Here is an 18,033-nt window from a genome sequence, read left to right on the forward strand (position 1 = left end):
GACAATTGGGCTAGTGCTGCAAAAGGCCTCTGCAGCTGAACAGGGACTGTTCATGCGTCCCAGTGATGACTCCCGCGCACCAAGGACCCATCCACCTCCAGGTCTGGACAAACATCCCACAGGAGCTGCCGCGAACCAGCTAAGCTCAGCTGATTCTCTTGCCCCATCGCTGCCGCTGCCGACCCAATAAAGGCTACGAGCCCCAGCAGCCAACATGAAACAGCCTACACCACCGTCGCGGCGGTGGAAGCGCTATCGGGGAGCTCCGTCCATATCTGGGCTTCGCCATAGAAGGATGTAAGTTCAAGGGCCTGGTGGACACGGCTGATGTTACTGTCATCAGAGCAGCGAGTGGCCCGACCAGTGGCGACCGAGGCTTACCAGCACATCTGGGGGGGGGGGGGGGAGACAAACCGGCGAGGAGCCGGAGCATCCGCCAGCTCACGGTCAACAGCCCAGGACTCGGCGGCAGCTCACAGTCCGCCCATCATTTGGACATCCATGTCAATCTCTGGGGAAGGGACCTCATGAGTCAGGTCAAAAGCGACTCTGGTTTGGGGCGGGTAGAGCCGTCACAGGTGCGTTGATCCCAACCTTGCCCTCGAAATTATTTTCTAATTTCCGCGGAAATCTGTTTCCCTCTCCCCTCCTCTTTTCCTTCTGTTTTCGACCAGTAAAGGCGGGAGGCCAATAGCTGACTGGCCCTCCTGGATTAAAATCTGGGCCCGTCCTGATGCACCGTAGCACTGTCAGGACAGGCCCCAGTTTAAAAAAGGGGCTGCAGCCATTATGCCCCTAATACCCACAAGGGGTTGCTGCAAACACAGATCCTCTCAAGATTTGGGTGGGTGGTGTTTGCCACATTTCGGTGGCTTAGCCCTTAAGGAAGCGGTCTCGGTGGCGGCAACCGGGATAGTTCGATCACAAAATTTAGCACCATCCAGCTTCCTGCATTAGCCACCAAGGTCCGCGGTAAGTGCAACTCACTTGCAAAGAAACCACCCCCTTTCCTTTTTTCCTTTGTGTGTCGCGAGGAATTTGCCTCTAATTGCGGATTGCTTCATCCCGGATGCACCCATCCCCCAAAGGTGCTTCCAAAGCCCCCTTTGTGTTGCTGATTAAGCATGCATACCCACAATCCCCAGGACCCGCCTGTTCCCTCCCCTCAAGGCTCCGGACCCTGCAGCAGCGCGCACCCTGATGGCTCTGAAGCCAATTCCCACCAGGGTCGCCTACCTCCTGCCCTCCCTGTCAAACAACTAAAGAAGAGGAGTGTGGCGGCCCCAGGGCTGCATTAAAAGCAACCTTCACAGGCTGCAAAACAAGCCTTCTTCCTTCCCATGGCTAAATCTAAACACTAACTTCGATCCCAATCTCCCGCCATCCGGCTCTAGAACTGAGCCTGGCGGGACCATTACGTAACCTGGGAAGGGGTGTGTTTCAGTCCCTCTTCCTACAGGTTCCCGTGGACTCCGATTAAGCCATGACAGGCCAACCCATGGAATGGCGCCAGGAAAAATAGCCCATCGAGGAGATGGAGCATCTCTCTAGAGGATCCCGCCCAGTATTATTAACAGGAGCGCCCGTGTGCTTAAAGACCGAATGACCTGGGGAGCGTCAAAGGCTGACCACCAGCCGAGCCCTAAGCTGCTCGCTGCAGCAAGACCACCCGAGACACCCGAGAACCTCTGTGCGCTCTCTTTGCGATCATCACCACCAACTCAGCGACCACCATCCCTCTGCCTGCTCTGCTGCCTCCTGCCGATGGCGATCGGCCACCCTGGCGAGCTTTCACCAGACCAACATCTGGGAGCAGTTTGCTGCCGCTGCCAGCGTCTCATCTTTCTGCCTGGGCCGAGGTACCTAGAATTCGGGGAGCCTGCTAAGCTCCTGCCCACCAACAAAGCACCCGGAGACTTCCTAAGCGGAGTCTGGGCTGAGCCCTTCATGAGCCAGATACCTCATCCATCAGATGCTCTATGGCGCCGACTGGGGACCCGTCGTCCAAACCCTCCGGCTGGCGCTCTCCCTTGTCACCAAGACTGTCGCTAACCGCAGGTCTAACACCTCGCCCAGCATCACCAGAAGCGCAGCGAGCAGGAACCGACCGGGCCACATTAAATTATTTCGGCCAGTTGGAACTGCACACACGGAGGACATTCCCCGTGTTCCGGAAACATCCTGCTCCCCAGGGGCTGGTTCTGGACCTGCGGGGAAGGGCGTTTAACTACATTCCGCCCGACTCCCTGCGGAACTCTTTGCTGCCTCGGTCGCCTCACCATTTGTCCCTACCCAGGCTCCACCCGGGAGCCGGACGCCCGCCGCCGCCCAGCTCGGCTCTGCCTTTCGACCCCTCACCAACCGGACGGCGGTTAAGCCCTCTCAGGCGGAGTTCGTCTCCCTCGCCTTCCCTGAGTGGGAGTCCCGGACTAAACTTCCTACAATGCTAAGACTATTGGCGGCTGGCCTGTGCCCTTCGAAGTCCATCAACTCTACCTCCACGCTCTGGATGCCCTGGCCTCCGAGGCAGCAGGAACTTTCGATCAAAGCGACCCTAGACAATCGTGCGCTATTGATTACTTGTTGTTGTTACACCACCAGGTTGTGAGAATGTACATAATATGTGTTGTTTAAATCTTTCTGATAATTCCCAGTTGATTCACATGAAAGTCGTGAGCTGCAAAGAAGTTGTATCTAATCTGAGAGTATGATGTTTTGCCCCATTGGTGGTCAGCCCTCTGGAGCTGGCTGCGGGAGGATGGTTGAGTGCTATTGCAGCTCTGCATTGGTTTAATTATTGTGCCTTATTAGCCGGATCTTGTTTTACGTTCAATGCGTGTCTAATATTGCCGCATGTAGCGTGTGTAAGAAGCCCCTCGAATTTCCCTTACCCATAGCCAAGTTCTAATGTTACACAAGCAGCTTGGTCAACTTGATAAGCGGAGAGACAAAGCGTCCCTTTAAATGCATGGCGTTTTGGCCCCGTTTTCTAAAATGTAAAGGAGGAGATGTAGTAGTGCACTGCCGACCCAGCAGTGCCGTGGTAAAACGTTAGGGCGTAGCGGACCTGCGGCCTTGCCGGTCGCATCGCACCCCACTCCCTCATCCCCATGAGTCCGCGGGTCATGAACTGTCTGGCTCAATCACCGGGCACAGGGACAATGGTCTTGCCCCCAGGTGAGGATTAGGCTCAGGCAAGCGTGCGGCTCCTCTCCGCCGCATTAGCCAGATGAGATCATGCATCACATGATGATCTCCCGACCTCGCTCTCCGGAACTCCCCGGTCCTCCCTCCTACGCCCCAATAGGATAACAATAAAGGTGCCAGGAACCCGGCAGGCAGGAGATTAAGCTAGAACGGACCTCCGGTCTCCGCTGCTGGCGATCTCCACCAGATGTTATCTCCAGCGTCTCGAGTCGCCGTTCTTAAGCTGACCGTGACAGAGTGCGACTTCACAGTACCTGAAAGATTAACAAAAATTTTGGTAGTATATGAGCTTTTGTGAGTCACAGCCCCTTTCTTCAGATAATTTCATCTATCTAAAAAACTAAGCCCTGGCTCACCAAAGCTGATACCCTGCCAGAAATGTTAGTCTTTAAGCTGCTGCTCTTTTCTGTTGCTACAGTAAATAGATAAGCAATTTGGTTTTCTTAGGATTTCTTTTCATTACAAACTTGGGCATATCATGTCTGCCACTTGTGCTGAATGCAAATCCATGAAACAATTGGTTATTACTAGAACAAAAGGGAACCCTTGGATTCAGGAAGCTGAGTTTGCCAAAGTTGTGTTTTAACAACAGTGCCTTTTCTTATCTGAACTCAGGTCTTCCTTGAAATGTTCTTTCTTTCCTTGTGATATGTGGTGTGCTGCTTCTGCTGTAGTAAAGCAACAGCTGAGATGTATTAACAGACATTCTTTGGAATAATACTGGAAGTTATAACATTTCTTGAAAAGAGCACAAATTTGTTTACAAGCTTCATTTCACTGATTCATAGCAGCAGAGATTGATGGATTTGGGTCCAGATCTCTATAGCAAGTCTCGGAGGTACTCTGATTCATTGCAGATGAAGTTTTTATTGTGGAGATGGTTTCAGAAGAGCTGCCATTAAAAACCTTAGCTTGGGATCCAGTATTCTATAAATTCTTTAGGCACTGGATACTTCTGCATAGTTTTTTCTTTTTTCCCAGCCCTCCATCACACTGCAATGTGACTAAGAAATGGAGTCCAGGATGGGCAGATGAGGGAAGTGAAGTTACACAGATAATGGCAAGCAGATTTGATTCTCAGTGGGTGAGGCTGGTATCATCACCAAAGATAGAATAATGGGCATAATTTTTGGCATTTCACTAGATTTAAATATGTGATTTTGTTCAAAATACTATTACAAGATTATGCTAAGTATATATTGTATTCTGTATCCTTGTTCCCTGCAGCTTTGGAGTGTTTCTAGATGCCTCCCTCTCTATGGAGGTCCAGATAACCCATACTGCGCGCACGGTGTTTTTCCATCTTCACCAAGTTCAACAGCTGGCTCCGTATCTCTCTCAATCCGATCTAGCCACTGTGATCCATGCAACAGTCATCCCCAGTCTAGACTACTGTAATTCACTCTACACTAGCCTGCCCATAACTCTGATTTGGAAGCTGAAGCTGGTGCAAAATGTGGCTGCGATGCTCTTTAGTGGGGTATCAATGAGGGAGCACATCACCCCCATCCTCCGTGAACTGCATTGGCTACCAGTAGAGTTCCAGATCAGGTTTTGACCTTTAAGGCCATGAACAGCCTGGGACGTGCATATCTCCGAAACCGAATTACCCCATATGTCCCGCAAGCAAACCTGAGGTCAGCAACTACTGATCTCCTGGTGGTCCCTGGTCCTGCTAGTATCAGATTGGCCTCAACCAGGGCCAGGGCTTTTTTGGCCCTGGCTCCTACCTGGTAAAACCCTCTATCACCTAACATCAGGGCCCTGTGGGATGTGATGCAATTCCACAGGGTCTGCAAGGCAGAGTTGTTCCGCCAAACGTTTAGCTGAAGCCCATAGCCAAAATCGTTATCCTTAATTGCACTGCTGCCGGCTCTAAAGTCTTTAATCCCCTATTTGCTTTATATGACTTATGTTGCAAGTCTATTTTAACTCCGATCTGAAGTTTTGTGCTTCTAATGTATTTTATCTGATTTAAATTGGATTTTAATCATTATAATTGTATTAATTGTTTATTAACTGTATTTCATATGTCTTTTACTATTGTAAGCCGCTCTGAGCCCTTGTGGAAAGAGTAGCATATAAATCGAATCAAATAAATAAAACAGAATTATACATTCTTCTTTGTCTCCCATCATTATTTTTTTTCTTTTTTAAGTTAATGCATAAGGAATTATATTCCTTTAGAATTGCATGTTCAAAATATTCCCTTCCTTATTTCTGTGGGTTAAGTTGGAATAAAAAAATGCCCAGCTTTTTCTCTTCATTATTTCATCTTATATTTGTTTCTGGTGTTTTATAACAATTTCACAGACTAGTTCGTTAGTAGCAAATATGCTACAGGGAAAAATATAAAAAATATAACTTAGCCCCAATTTATTATAATTTAATTATCTGAGCAATAATTTAAGAGGGAAATTCCCTGCTTGTTGAGTTTATAGAACTTTACATCGGAATATCAAAAGGATATGTTCCTCTTATGCCTGCAGCAGTACCAAATAGATCCAAGCAAATGGCTGGTTTGCATATCAAAATAGCTAGCTTCCCCATTCAAACACTTTGAAAATGTTGGCCCAGAGGCAATTTTTTTTTTTGCCAAGTTCATGATTAACACTTTTCCAGCATGTCTAAACATAATTAGTGATGGGGATATTTCATAGCTGTTGTAAAAAGTGTACCAAACATCGTCTTATTCTTTGCTCAGACAGATATGAAAACTTTTATTGTAAGGCTTCTGCCTCACCATTGGGTTAACAGAGATTTCTCAAGGCAGTATTAAGCATACTTTAAAAACTATTCTAAAAACAAACAAAAAAGATAGCAGGGTTGTAGGTCAGCCTTTGAGTTCTTCTTAAGTTGACGATACGTCTTTGCATATATTCTGTTCAGTTGACTGCTGTTTGGAGCAATTTGGGACCACAGCAAAGGAGTTTGAAAGTCAAACAATGTGTCAAACAATGACATATTTAAGAGACTGAATGGCTCTGAAGGCAGTTTTTAATTGTTAAACAGCGGCTGTTATGGCCTTAATGTGGATCAAGGCAGTGGCAAGAGGTAAGGGAAAACTAAAGTCACATAACATGACCGGTCTTTGGTACCAAATCTGAATGGTTCCTGAACATTCAAATTGTTTTTGACCCTAGTTTATGAGTAATTATTTTGAAAAAGTATTTTGCTTTACTGAATGGGTAGCACAGGATTCACAGTGTTCGGTCTGTAGCTTTCCCAGTTATAGTATCTCAGTTTTGTACATATTGAAAAAGATTGTTCTCTGCTTGAAACATTGGAGAGGCGCTGCCAGTTTTAGGCTAGATAAACTTACAGTCTAAGATTGCTTCCTACGAGTATTCAGTCCAAATAAAATTTAGGTAGTTGCACAGCACATATTTCTTAGGCATCACTTCCAATTTATAAATTACTTTTTAAACTTATTTTTCATTTGATCAGTTTGAGCTTGGCTATTTGATTCCCGAGCCAGAATTTGGTTACATTTTTAATATCGTAATTGGCTTTGCAACTGGAAAGTGTCCCTTGAAGGAAAATTTACAAATTTACACGTAAAATTGCACTGTCCCTTGAAGTAAAATTTTATAAGATTTACCAAATTACTCAAGTAAAATTTATTATAGTACATGCCTCCTGATGAGTTTACTAAACTTACTCTTTTGTATGCCAATGGTTTCTCTGTTCACTTAAGCAAACAGTAGCACTCCATAGGGACACCATTCTGTTCAGGCAAAGGTGCCACTTCTGTTGGCAGGAATTAAGGTGTATGCTCATGTTCATATTTCCACATGTTATAAAAGACTCCTGAAAACTTGGGTTACTGTGATTTTAACTGTCAACATATTTTAAAATGAGGATTACTTAGATTATGACTCTTCAGTTATTCTTATATCTCAACAGCATTCCCTGCGCTATGTTCCTTGTTGTATTTTTGTTAGTGATGTTTATCCTCCAGTTCAAGGCACATTCAACATGATAACTGGTTACAAGATACTTTTTAGAAATCCTGTGGCACTTTAAGAAGAATTAGAGCCCCATCCAAAGGGGGGAGTGAATTGACTCCTGGAAGCGGCATGCCACTGTGCTGGCAGATTTGCCCCAGTGGAGGAGTGATTCCATTAGTGGCTTGGACAGATTTATGGAGGAGAAGTCGATTTATGGCTACCAATCTTGATCCTCTTTGATCTGGGATTGCAAATGCCTTAACAGACCAGGTGATCGGGAGCAACAGCCGCAGAAGGCCATTGCGTTCACATCCTACATGTGAGCTCCCAAAGGCACCTGGTGGGCCACTGCGAGAGAGAGCAGAGAGCTGGACTAGATGGACTTTGGTCTGATCCAGTTGGCTTGTTCTTATGTTCTTAGTGTGCAGTCACCACTGTCCCTCCCCCCCACCCCAGAACACAGCACTGAATGGCACACTGGTGTAGCAAGGCGAGACAGGGGCGTAGACAGGGGAGGAGTTGACCTTAGTTGGTTCCTGCCCTGCCTCTGACCTCCTTCAAACTTAAGTGTAAGTTCTTTGAGGCCCATAGAGGGTCTCCAGCAGTGAGAGACTCTTTGACTTTTCCATTTTCCCCACACCACTGGGAGGCCTCTTTGGGGGTGGCTGTAAGAGGTGTGGATGGGACTGCTCATGCCTTGCTGTGTAAAAGCTAACTAATTTCTTACATCTCAGATGAAGGAGAGTTATTATGCAATTTATTATAAGTCACTGGTGAGGGTAGCTGAAAAATCTATTGTGCATTGCTTATATTTTAATTATTTTGTTAGCTGCTTCAAAAGAAGAGAGGAAGTAGAATATGGCAGCATTCTGAAATCAAAGGTGGGGATTTACATGGAATTGGAGGAATCTGCTTGTCAATCTTAGAAAGGAGGCTAGCTTAGGTCCAACTCCATTCAGCTTAGTTATCTGAACATTTGGAATCTTCCCTTGTCTTCAGTTTGCTGTCTTCAGTGAAAACTGGATCCGTAGAAAGTTGGGTAGTGGGTAAGGGCTCTGTCCTGAAGCAGACTGACCCATGATATGATCCTTTGACTTCTTGTACTACGAGAAGCATGTTTTGAGGAACCAGCTACAACACAGGTAATATGTTATGTTTAATTTGTTTGACTGTATTGCTTTTCATTTGAATATCTCTGTATTGTTGTTGCTATGCGCTTTCCCTGTATTTTATCTTGCATTTTTCTACTCTTTTGGATCTAACCACTCTTTCTCTTTTTTCTCTCTTTTACAATAAACCTTCTCATAAAGGTAGCTTTTTTTTTACTTTGCTTAGTACAATCTATTTTTCTGAGATATTTATTTCCATGTCTTCCCCATATGCTAGATTGCATGGGTGCTACAAGATTGTTTAGAAGTTATTTTGTTATTGCTCTAGTACTGCACTGGAAAGCTACTTTATCAGCAGGTCAGTCTGGATGTTTTCAGGACCTGAGTGGTGGCAGCTGGCAGTGGCGTTCCTGCCTAGGGACAGGGGGTACCCTATATGTCCCCGGGCACCCCCCATTTGGTCACGTGGGGGGGGGCGCCAACATTTCAGGGTCGTTTGTGTGTTTTAAAATTTTTTAGAGTGTTTTTTTCCGCGTTCCGGCCTGCAGAAGCATTTTTTAAAGCTATTGGCATCAAAATTTCAGGGTATCATCCAGATACTGTCCTGATTATACCACCCAAATTGGTGATGTTTGGTTAGGGGTGCAAAGTTATGGACCCCCAAATGGGAATGCCCATCCCCATTGTTTTCAATGGAAGCTAACAGGAGATGGGGTCTACCATTTGAGGGACCATAACTGGTTCGAACATAACTTCACCAAATTTGGGTGGCATCAGAATAGTTACCAGATGATGCCGGAAATTTGGTGTCTCTTTCATACACCTTCCAGAGCACTTAAGAAATTTGCCCAAGATTCTTTGTTTTGCAGTGACTTTGCTCCATTGTAGCCAATGGGGGAATTTCTGAGTGTGTAGGCAGGCTGAACATTTTTTTGAAAATAGAGGCACCAGACTTTCAGGGTGGCTCTAGGAAGGCCTCCTGGTAATAGCATCCAGGTTTGGAGACCTTTGCTTCTGGGGGGGTTCAATTTTATGGGCCCCAAAGGAAACTATTTTGTTCCCTGCTCCTGCACATGAAAGCCTGTGGGCTGAGTTCTCTCAGAACTCTCTCAACTCCCCACCCAGAAGCAAAGCTCACCAAGATTGGATGCTGCTATTACTCAAGGCCTCTTGGAGCCACCTTGAAAATCTGGCACCTCTATCTTCAAAAATGTGCAGCCTGCCTCAGAAATTCCTCATTAGCTACAATGGAGCAAAGTAACTGCAAAACAAAGAATCTTGGGCAAATTTCTTGTGGGGTGCCTGGAAGGGATGTATTTTTAAAGCTAGTGACACCAAAATTTCAGGGTACCATCCTGGTAACTATTCTTATGATGCCACCCAAGTTTGGTGAAGTTATGTTCAGGAAACAAAAGTTATGGTCCCTCAAATGGGTAGCCCCCATCTCCTGTTAGCTTCCAGTGGAAACAGTGGGGATGGGGGCATTCCCGTCGAGGGTCCATAACTGCTGCCCTGAACCAAACATTATAAACTCGGGTGAATGTCATCAGGGCAGTCTCTGGATGATGCCCTGAAATCATCAGTGCCCGTAGCTTTAAAAATCGCTCCCTGCGGGCTGAAAAACACCAAAATGCCCCCCAAAACCCAAATACTTTGCATTAGCGTTTGGTGAATTTTTGGGCAGGACATGAAATCAGACAATTTTTTTGTCTGAATGTTGCCCTAAATTTGTCCCAGATTCCAGCCCGAGATCTGCTATTTGTTTCATCTGAATCTCCAACCCTCAAAAGTGATGCTGTTTCCAGGGTGGGGGAGAATCCCACTCCCAAAGCATCACTTTCAATTTTGTTTTAACGGGGACCCCCAGATTCTCCCTTTAAGGTAGATTTTAAAGAAGAATCTGAGCTCCCCTAGTTTAAACACCAATGAAAGTGGATTCCCACTGGAGAGTGTTTTGTGAGAAGATGATGCTGACATTTGTTTTGGTAAAATGTTTTGCTGGGGTGATTTACAGTGAGGGATTTCCATGCTTAATACCCACTTGCACTAGCTTGGAATTATTTCTCAGGCTAACAACCTACCTCATAGGGTCGTTGTGATTAGGAAATTAGGAAAAGAGTTGGTGGGTAGAGAGCCATGTATGTTTTGATGGGAGTGGGAGGTGATTTGTGAGCTGGTACAAAAAATAATTGTTTGGTCATGGTGGGGGAGGGTGGCCGCCCATGCACCCGGGCAGGCGTAAACTCAGAGTTTTGTCCCGAGCCAGTTTGCCCTAGAAGTGCACGCCCTGGCAGCTGGTAACCAGGATACTTGCCAGGGAACACCTGGTTTAAAGGAATTTCCCAGCAAGGAAAGACAATGTTTTCCCCCTCCTACCATAATAACCCCAAACAAAAAACCAAAATGAAAAACAGGTTTTGGAGAGTCTGGATGAAAGCTTTGTGAACTGTGAAAGGACAAAACTTTGTTGCTAAAGTATGTGAAATCTTTAAAAAAAATCTGTTTGCCTTCAGAAATCAAAGTAATTTAAACAGCTTACATGAAAGGGATCTATGTCATATAAGAGAGCCGAAAAGTGGTTTGTAGACCAATGTCAGACCTCGGGTCCAAAAATAACAGAAACTGTAGAATTGTTCTAAAGTCTTTATTTCGATATGAAAGGACAACATGAAAGGACAACATTGAGGTTCCCACTCAAATCTACTGCCTATATCCCCCAAAACTGCCCACCCCCCGTAGCCAAACGGCTCCTATATTTTTCACTACAAGCCTGAGAACAGTTCACACTCCCCACATGATAAGATCAGTTCTTCCGGGGCTGCCAAGACTGCTTGCCAAAGGAGAGAGAGAACACTGGACACCTGCCAAAGGAGCGAGCACTGGACAAAGCAATATGGAGCAATACAATTCCCCTTTGCAATGTCCGCCACCCATCCACTAACAGGCATAGGCCTGACAACCATTGAGACCCAACTAATGGTGGGGGTTGTGTCCCTGCCCCAAATTCTCAGCAGTTTATCATTAAAAGGTTCTGGCTTAGACAAGCCCTATGCCATTGTAGTAAGGAAGATAATTTAGCAAGTTTGAGAAGATAAGCATGTCCATTTCTGTTGTCAATTATGTAGTTTAAGCCAGAGCTGATTTCTGTTGGTGGAGGCTGATTGAGAAATTGACCTAATATAATAGTCTGAATTACGCTTATTATCAGATACATTTTATGCTGGCTTGCTTAAGTATTTTGCTATATTGTGACATGCTTGTTAACATAACAAAAAAGTTGATTGTTTTCTGTTACAGCACTGATGTTTCCACCTGTCACTGAACATCTTAGGTTTAGCATTCAGATAACATTTGATTTGTACGTTCCAAGAATCAGAATAGAGTAGCAGCAGGGAGCACATTTAGATCTGATAAAATGACAATGGAACAGCTATCCTGTGAGATATTTTTTCTCTTAAAGAAGAGTACATTTATGACTTCTCAGAGAAGTCAGAGGCCAGAATCATCATGGGGACTATTAGATTTCCACTGAGAATCAGTGATGGAAATCTGCCTCATTGAGATCAAACCATAGAGATACAGCATCTGTTCTTTAGATATCAAGAGTTGAGGTTTTCTAAAATAAGCAATGCCCATTATGTTTATGACACACTAGTGGGCTGAAATAAGGGGTAGTCTCTTAAAAGTATGAATGTTCTTTTGAATACTAGGAACAATTTATGTGCAGCACTGCAGTTCATTTTTGAAAATACCTATAAAATGCAGCAGGATCCATTCTTCCTATGGACCTTTAAAACAAGTGCAATTTAAAAAAAGATTTAAAAGAATAAAATGATGTAGTACTTAAATATTTGATCCAAATACCTTCTAAAAACTGTTCTTTAGCCTAAAACTTAGCATTTTTTAATTTAAAAACAAGGCATGAGCATATTATCCTGATCCAGGGACTTTATCTGGACCACAAGGCCTCCAGCACTATATAAATTGTTCCTAAGCCTTGGAATGCTTTCTCTGCAAACTGCAGTTCAGACAACTTGCTCTGCTCCATTCACTGCAATTAATAATATGTACTTGGATATCAGTTTTTCTTTGTCATTTAGTGAGTAACAGAAAGCAGTAGCAATACAATGGGGTCCAAAACTGGGGGAGACTTTTGGAGCCCACATTTTTTCTGCTGATTTCTAAGGTTTAGAATGGCAACAAAAATATACACTAACAAGATTTGGGGAGAATAAGCTTTCAAGAGTCAAAGCTCTCAATGTGATGAAGGGAGTGTGGACTCTCGAAAGCGTCTCCCTCAAAATCTTATTGGTCTCTAAGGTACTACTGGATTCAAATCTAGCATTCTACTGCAGACCAACAAGGCTACCCTCTGGCATTAAAAATATAGATATGCTTGTTGGTTCTTTCCTTTAAATTATTTTCTACATTTTAGCGTGGTCTAGTGGACTCTATAATCTGGAGACTGGGTTTGATTCCCCGCTCCTGGGTGACCTTGGGCTAGTCACACTTGTCTAAGAACTTTGTCAGCCCCACCTATCTCATAAGATGTCTGTTGTGGGGAGAGGAAGGGAAGGAGTTTGTAAACCACTTTGAGAAACCTTTCAGGAGAGAAAGGTGTGATATAAATCCAAACTCTTCTTCTTAAACTGAAAATGCACAAAAAAACCCAAACCAGATCTTTCTCTGTAAGAATCTTTGTAATTGGCTTTGCTCTCAGGTCATTTTGTACTCTTCCTGTTCACTGCTTGGCCTTTTTATCACCCACCCACACAAATGCTTACTGTTACTTTCACTTCCTTGTTTCTGCTGATATTTTGTCTTCCTTCCTGCATTAGCATCCTGCTTTAATGCTATAATAGATGAATGGCAGAAGGTCTAGTTCTGTCTGTTTCATTCATTCACAGAGGCCTTCATTTAAAAAAAATTCTAATTGTCCATGTTTTGATGAAGAGAGAAGGGGAAGCTGCTGAAAATCATTAATTCAGTTATGTTCCTGACTACTGTTCCTGCCACAATTTGTATATAGTATTGTGATGGACAGAAGGCTGTCCTGCCCCTGAAGGGAAAATCAGCCACTCAGTGACCCCATAGGAGTGCAGCTCTAGCATCCAATCATCTTCAAGAAGGGGGATGAGATGTTGGAGGGAACACAAACCTTGGGCAAACGAAGGGACAGAATCAAAGCAACTCTGCAGCCTCTGCTCATAATAGAAGAACCATATATGAGAATGGGAACCAACATAATTGGCCTATTGAATAAACACACCAAAAAACGACACAAATATTTCTTGACACTAGCTTGCTTTGCTACAAGATTTCCTGAAGTGGTGACTTTCAGCAGCATCGAGGCGTACATTGTACTGGATGCCCAGCTGTCCCTTTTCTGCTAATTTGGTTCTTCTAATGAGACTGTGAGTGATCTTGGGACTTCCTTCATGTCTACTCTAATGCAGCAGCTTTGGGCCATGTGTGGCATGAAACATCTGACTTCTACCCCATATCATCCAGAGGCAAATCACTTACTTAACAGAAATGTTCAACAGAACTCTGGGGAAGATGATTAATTCATACACTGCAATACACCCAAATAATTGAGACACACATCTGCAGCACCTGCTGCTTGCCTACAGAAAAGTCCACACGAGAGCACTGGGTTCAGTCCCTTTGAATTCTTGTACAGCCAGCGTGTGTGAAGACCCCTCAACATCATCAGAGAGGCATAAGAAAGAAAAGGCATTCCTGATCCAGAAATAACTGCGCAACATGTGGAAAACTTATAGAACTTATAGAAGCAGGCAGCTTCAGACAAGACTCTTCATTGTTTCCAGCAAAAGCAAAAGAACTGATATGATGCAAGGGCCTGAGAGAGACATTTTGAACTAGGGGACAAAGTACTGGTTTTGCGACCTAAAAGGGAAAAGAATTTGCAAACTGCTTTTTTTTTTGGGGGGGGGGGGGGAGCTTTCGCATTTGTGACTAACATGACTGACGTAAAAACTACCTTGAGAATGTATTCTCTGAAAGTGATAAAAACAAGCTGCACCATGTTAATATGTTAAAAGTCTACTTCGAAAGAAGTCAAGGCATATTCCTGGCTTGAAATGAGAGTGAAGAAGGACAAGTTCTGCAGGGATAGCTTAGGAAAAAGAGCAGACAGAATGAAGGGCAGCTCTTCCTGTTGTGTGACAGAGCAGTTTAGCTCCATTTCTGGGACAGAAGAAAGTGCTTGATTGTTAGGCTTAACTCTGAGCAGATCTTGTACAATTTAGTCTGAATCTGGGGAAAGAGCAGGCTGGTGTGGGTGGAATCCAGAGCAGGCTGGTGTGAGAGAGGATCCAGTCAATAAGAGTCTGTTTGTGCCAGAAAGCATTGCAGAAAACTACTCTCAGGAGTCATAGCCAGTTTAAATTGTTGTGTGTCAGCCAGGTTTCTACTTTTGTCTACTAAGAGACCTGTATTGCTGGTTTGTTCCTTTAAATCCAACCTGTAAATAAATAAATCTTCTTAGTTGTTTATATATTAATCCAGCCTCAATGATCCCAATAATTTCCTTGAGCATCATAAAACTTACTTCACAGCAACAAACCCAAAGTCTAAGCACTAGCTGCCTCTTAAACAGCTAAAAACTGAAGGGGAAGGTTTATAGTTCAAAACAAACCTAGAGCCCAAAAATCTTACAAGGGTGTATGTATCTCATCAGTAAGGAGAAAAAAAAACAGGCTTGTCACAGTGAGTTACTCAAAAACGCACAATCACACATTGTATTGAGAAAAGGAACAAGTAGAATAAAGACCAAACATGTGTGTCTCAAATTTCCTTTGACTAGTGGAACAATCACAAAATATATTTCCAAACAACACTTAGCTCTACACTTTAGCTCTACATAAATGGGCAAGATAAACACATAACCCAAAAATGCTAATGTCTGTTTTACATCTGAAGTCATGGGTCGACATGTCTGAAAACACTAAAAATAATTACAATCCATTCAGGAAAAAGAATCATCTAGCTGTGAAAATTTAGTACACACACAGAACAAGTACTCAAGGGGTAGAACTTGTTCAAGCATGTGGCAGAGCAGATCCTTTAAGCAATTAGCAAGTGCTGCCAAGTTTCATAAAAGCAGAAGAGCACCTACCAGAGGCTGCCTTAACATTGTGCTTTGTATTAGCATGGGCACACAATCGTTGGCCTCAGTTACTGTTACAAAATGGATACCACAGTTCCAGGCAGGGCACAATCAAGGCACAAGACAGTTGTGTACTGCACCAAGTCAAGTGGGGCGTATACGAACAGAGATTGGCTGTAATGATACTACTGGCCTCTACTTGGGCCAGGCCTTTTTCTGCCGTGGCCCCTGCCCTGTGGAACACTCTACCTCCTATCATCAGGACCCTGCAGGACCTTGAGCAGCTCCACAGGGCCTGAAAAATTGAATTGTTCTGCTGGGCCTTTGGGGAAGCCGGTTGTTGAGATGCCAGCCCTATATACTGCTACAGCGGGCTATGCAACATCATCATGTCCAATCCTCCCAGAGCGGAGGGATAGACTATAGTTGAGTCGCCATCTTGGTTTATTTGTTGTTCTGGCGTGGTTTAAAATTTTAATCGGCATATTTATTTGTTTTAATGCTATCGCTGTAGTTATGTGTTTTTGCACATTGCTCAGAGCCCTTTGTGGGTGGGCGGTATAGCAAATCTAAATAAACAAACAAACAATCATCATCATCATCATCCCCTCATGGGCACCCCCTTGTCGTGGGGAAGGGGCATGCGTGCTTCAATGATGTTTATTTATTTATTCTTTGGACTTTTATACCGCCCTATCTCCGAAGGGCTCAGGAGAGCTATGCAGAAGATATACTACCAGAAGGGACTCCCAAGCCAGTCCGGTCTCAACTGAGAAACCAGACTAAGAGTGTCCACCAACCCATACAATATGGTGATACAAATGAAAAATTATTCCATACCACATTGGTCATCATGGTTAACAAGGGCCGTGTCGCATGCTGGGGTCCCTGGGCATGTGCTGACAAGTGAGCTACAAGTGGACCAACCATCCAAAATAACGAAGTATAGTGCACAAGAAAATCGTGCCATCATGGCTTGTTACCACAACTCACAGCCAGAAAAAAAGAGGATACTTGAGGCAGATGTACGAACTGTGGAAACAACACTACCCAGATTCAAATATCACTGAGCAAAGATAGGCCAATCAAAGGCGATTCATCGTACGGAATAAAGTGTTTGCAGAGATAGAACTGGAAGAAATCCAGAAAAATTGTGAAAAGAGATCAATTGTAACACCAGAAGAAAGAAGAGTACATACTCCAGAAACAACAGGAGAGATAATAGTAGAACTGCTAGATGAAAATGCCTGTACAGGGCAGGAAATACTAGTACAACCACCAGTGGAAGTTCCCATGAGAAACACTGATAGACTGACAGAAAGACAAAAAGAACTAAGGGAAAAGATCATCCAGTATGCACAATCAGCCCTTGGGCCATACCCATTATCAGGTACACTGTGGAAATCAACTGGACACAGGCTGTTGGATGCATTGGATAAAAAAAGCTTATGACAATGCACCATGCCTTACACCCACGTAGTGATACTGATAGATTACACCTTCCCCAGAGATCTGGTGGCAGAGGCTTACTGCAAGTAAAGCAAACAGTGGAAGAGGAGAAACATGTGCTGGCTGACTTTGTGAATAAAAGTTAAGAACTGCCACTGATTGAGGTGAAGTCCCAGAAAACCAAACAAGAATACAGAAAAAATGTGATTAAAATGAGGACCGAAAGCTGACACAGCAAAACTCTACATGGCCAATTTCTGGAGAACATCAAGGACAAGGTGGACAATGAAAATACCTGGTTGTGGTTAACAACTAGAAGTCTGAAACAGGAAACTGAATCCCTGATTTTAGCCACTCAAGAGCAAGCCATTAGAACAAATTCAATCAAGGCCAGAATCAAAAACTCCTCAGAGATGCAAAGGGCAGATTGTGCAAAGAAGCTGACGAAACTGTAGATCATGTCCTCAACTGTTGCAAAAAGATTGCCCAGACTGAGTACATACAGAGGCACAACTCAGTGGCCAAGATGATCCACTGGAATTTATGCAAGAATTACAACATAAGATCAGCTAAAAACTGGTGGGAACAATGTCCAGAGAAAGTAACGGAAAATGAGAAGGTCAAGATCCTGTGGGACAAAGTGTTGAAACACCAGACATCACTGTGACTGAGGACAAGAAAGTAACCATCATAGACATAGCAGTACCCGGTGCCAGTAGGGTCACTGAAAAAGAATATGAGAAGGTCACTAAATACCACGATTTGAAAATTGAGCTTCAGCATCTATGGCACAAACCAGCTGAGGTCATCCCAGTGGTAATCGGCACCCTGAGCTGCATCCCGAAAACACTAGGGCAGCACTTGAAACATCTTCAAATTGACAAAATTAACATCTGTCAGATTCAGAAGGCAGCCCTACTGGGATCCTCCTGAACACTATGTCGATACATTACAATTTCCTAAGCCTCTGGGTGAGCTCAAATTGTGATGACAGGTCAACAACCAGCTAAAGAACTGGCAGCTGTGGAATCAACCATAATAATAAACATCTGTCAGATTCAGAATTCAGAAGTCAGCCCTACTGGGATCCGTACAAATAGTACGCCGATACATTATAACTTCCTAGGCCTCTGGGTGAGGCTCGAATTGTAATGAATGGTCAACAACCAGCTAAAGAACTGGCAGC

General features: G+C 44.1%; 1 protein-coding gene across 1 annotated transcript in view; it reads right to left on the reverse strand.

The window, feature by feature from the left end:
• EML4 (EMAP like 4) overlaps window positions 1–18,033 on the reverse strand; it is a 192,452-nt gene that overhangs the window by 130,987 nt on the left and 43,432 nt on the right. The gene's annotated exons all lie outside the window — the stretch shown is intronic.

This window comes from Sphaerodactylus townsendi, linkage group LG01, assembly GCF_021028975.2.
Source record: "Sphaerodactylus townsendi isolate TG3544 linkage group LG01, MPM_Stown_v2.3, whole genome shotgun sequence".
NCBI classification, from domain to species: domain Eukaryota; kingdom Metazoa; phylum Chordata; class Lepidosauria; order Squamata; family Sphaerodactylidae; genus Sphaerodactylus; species Sphaerodactylus townsendi.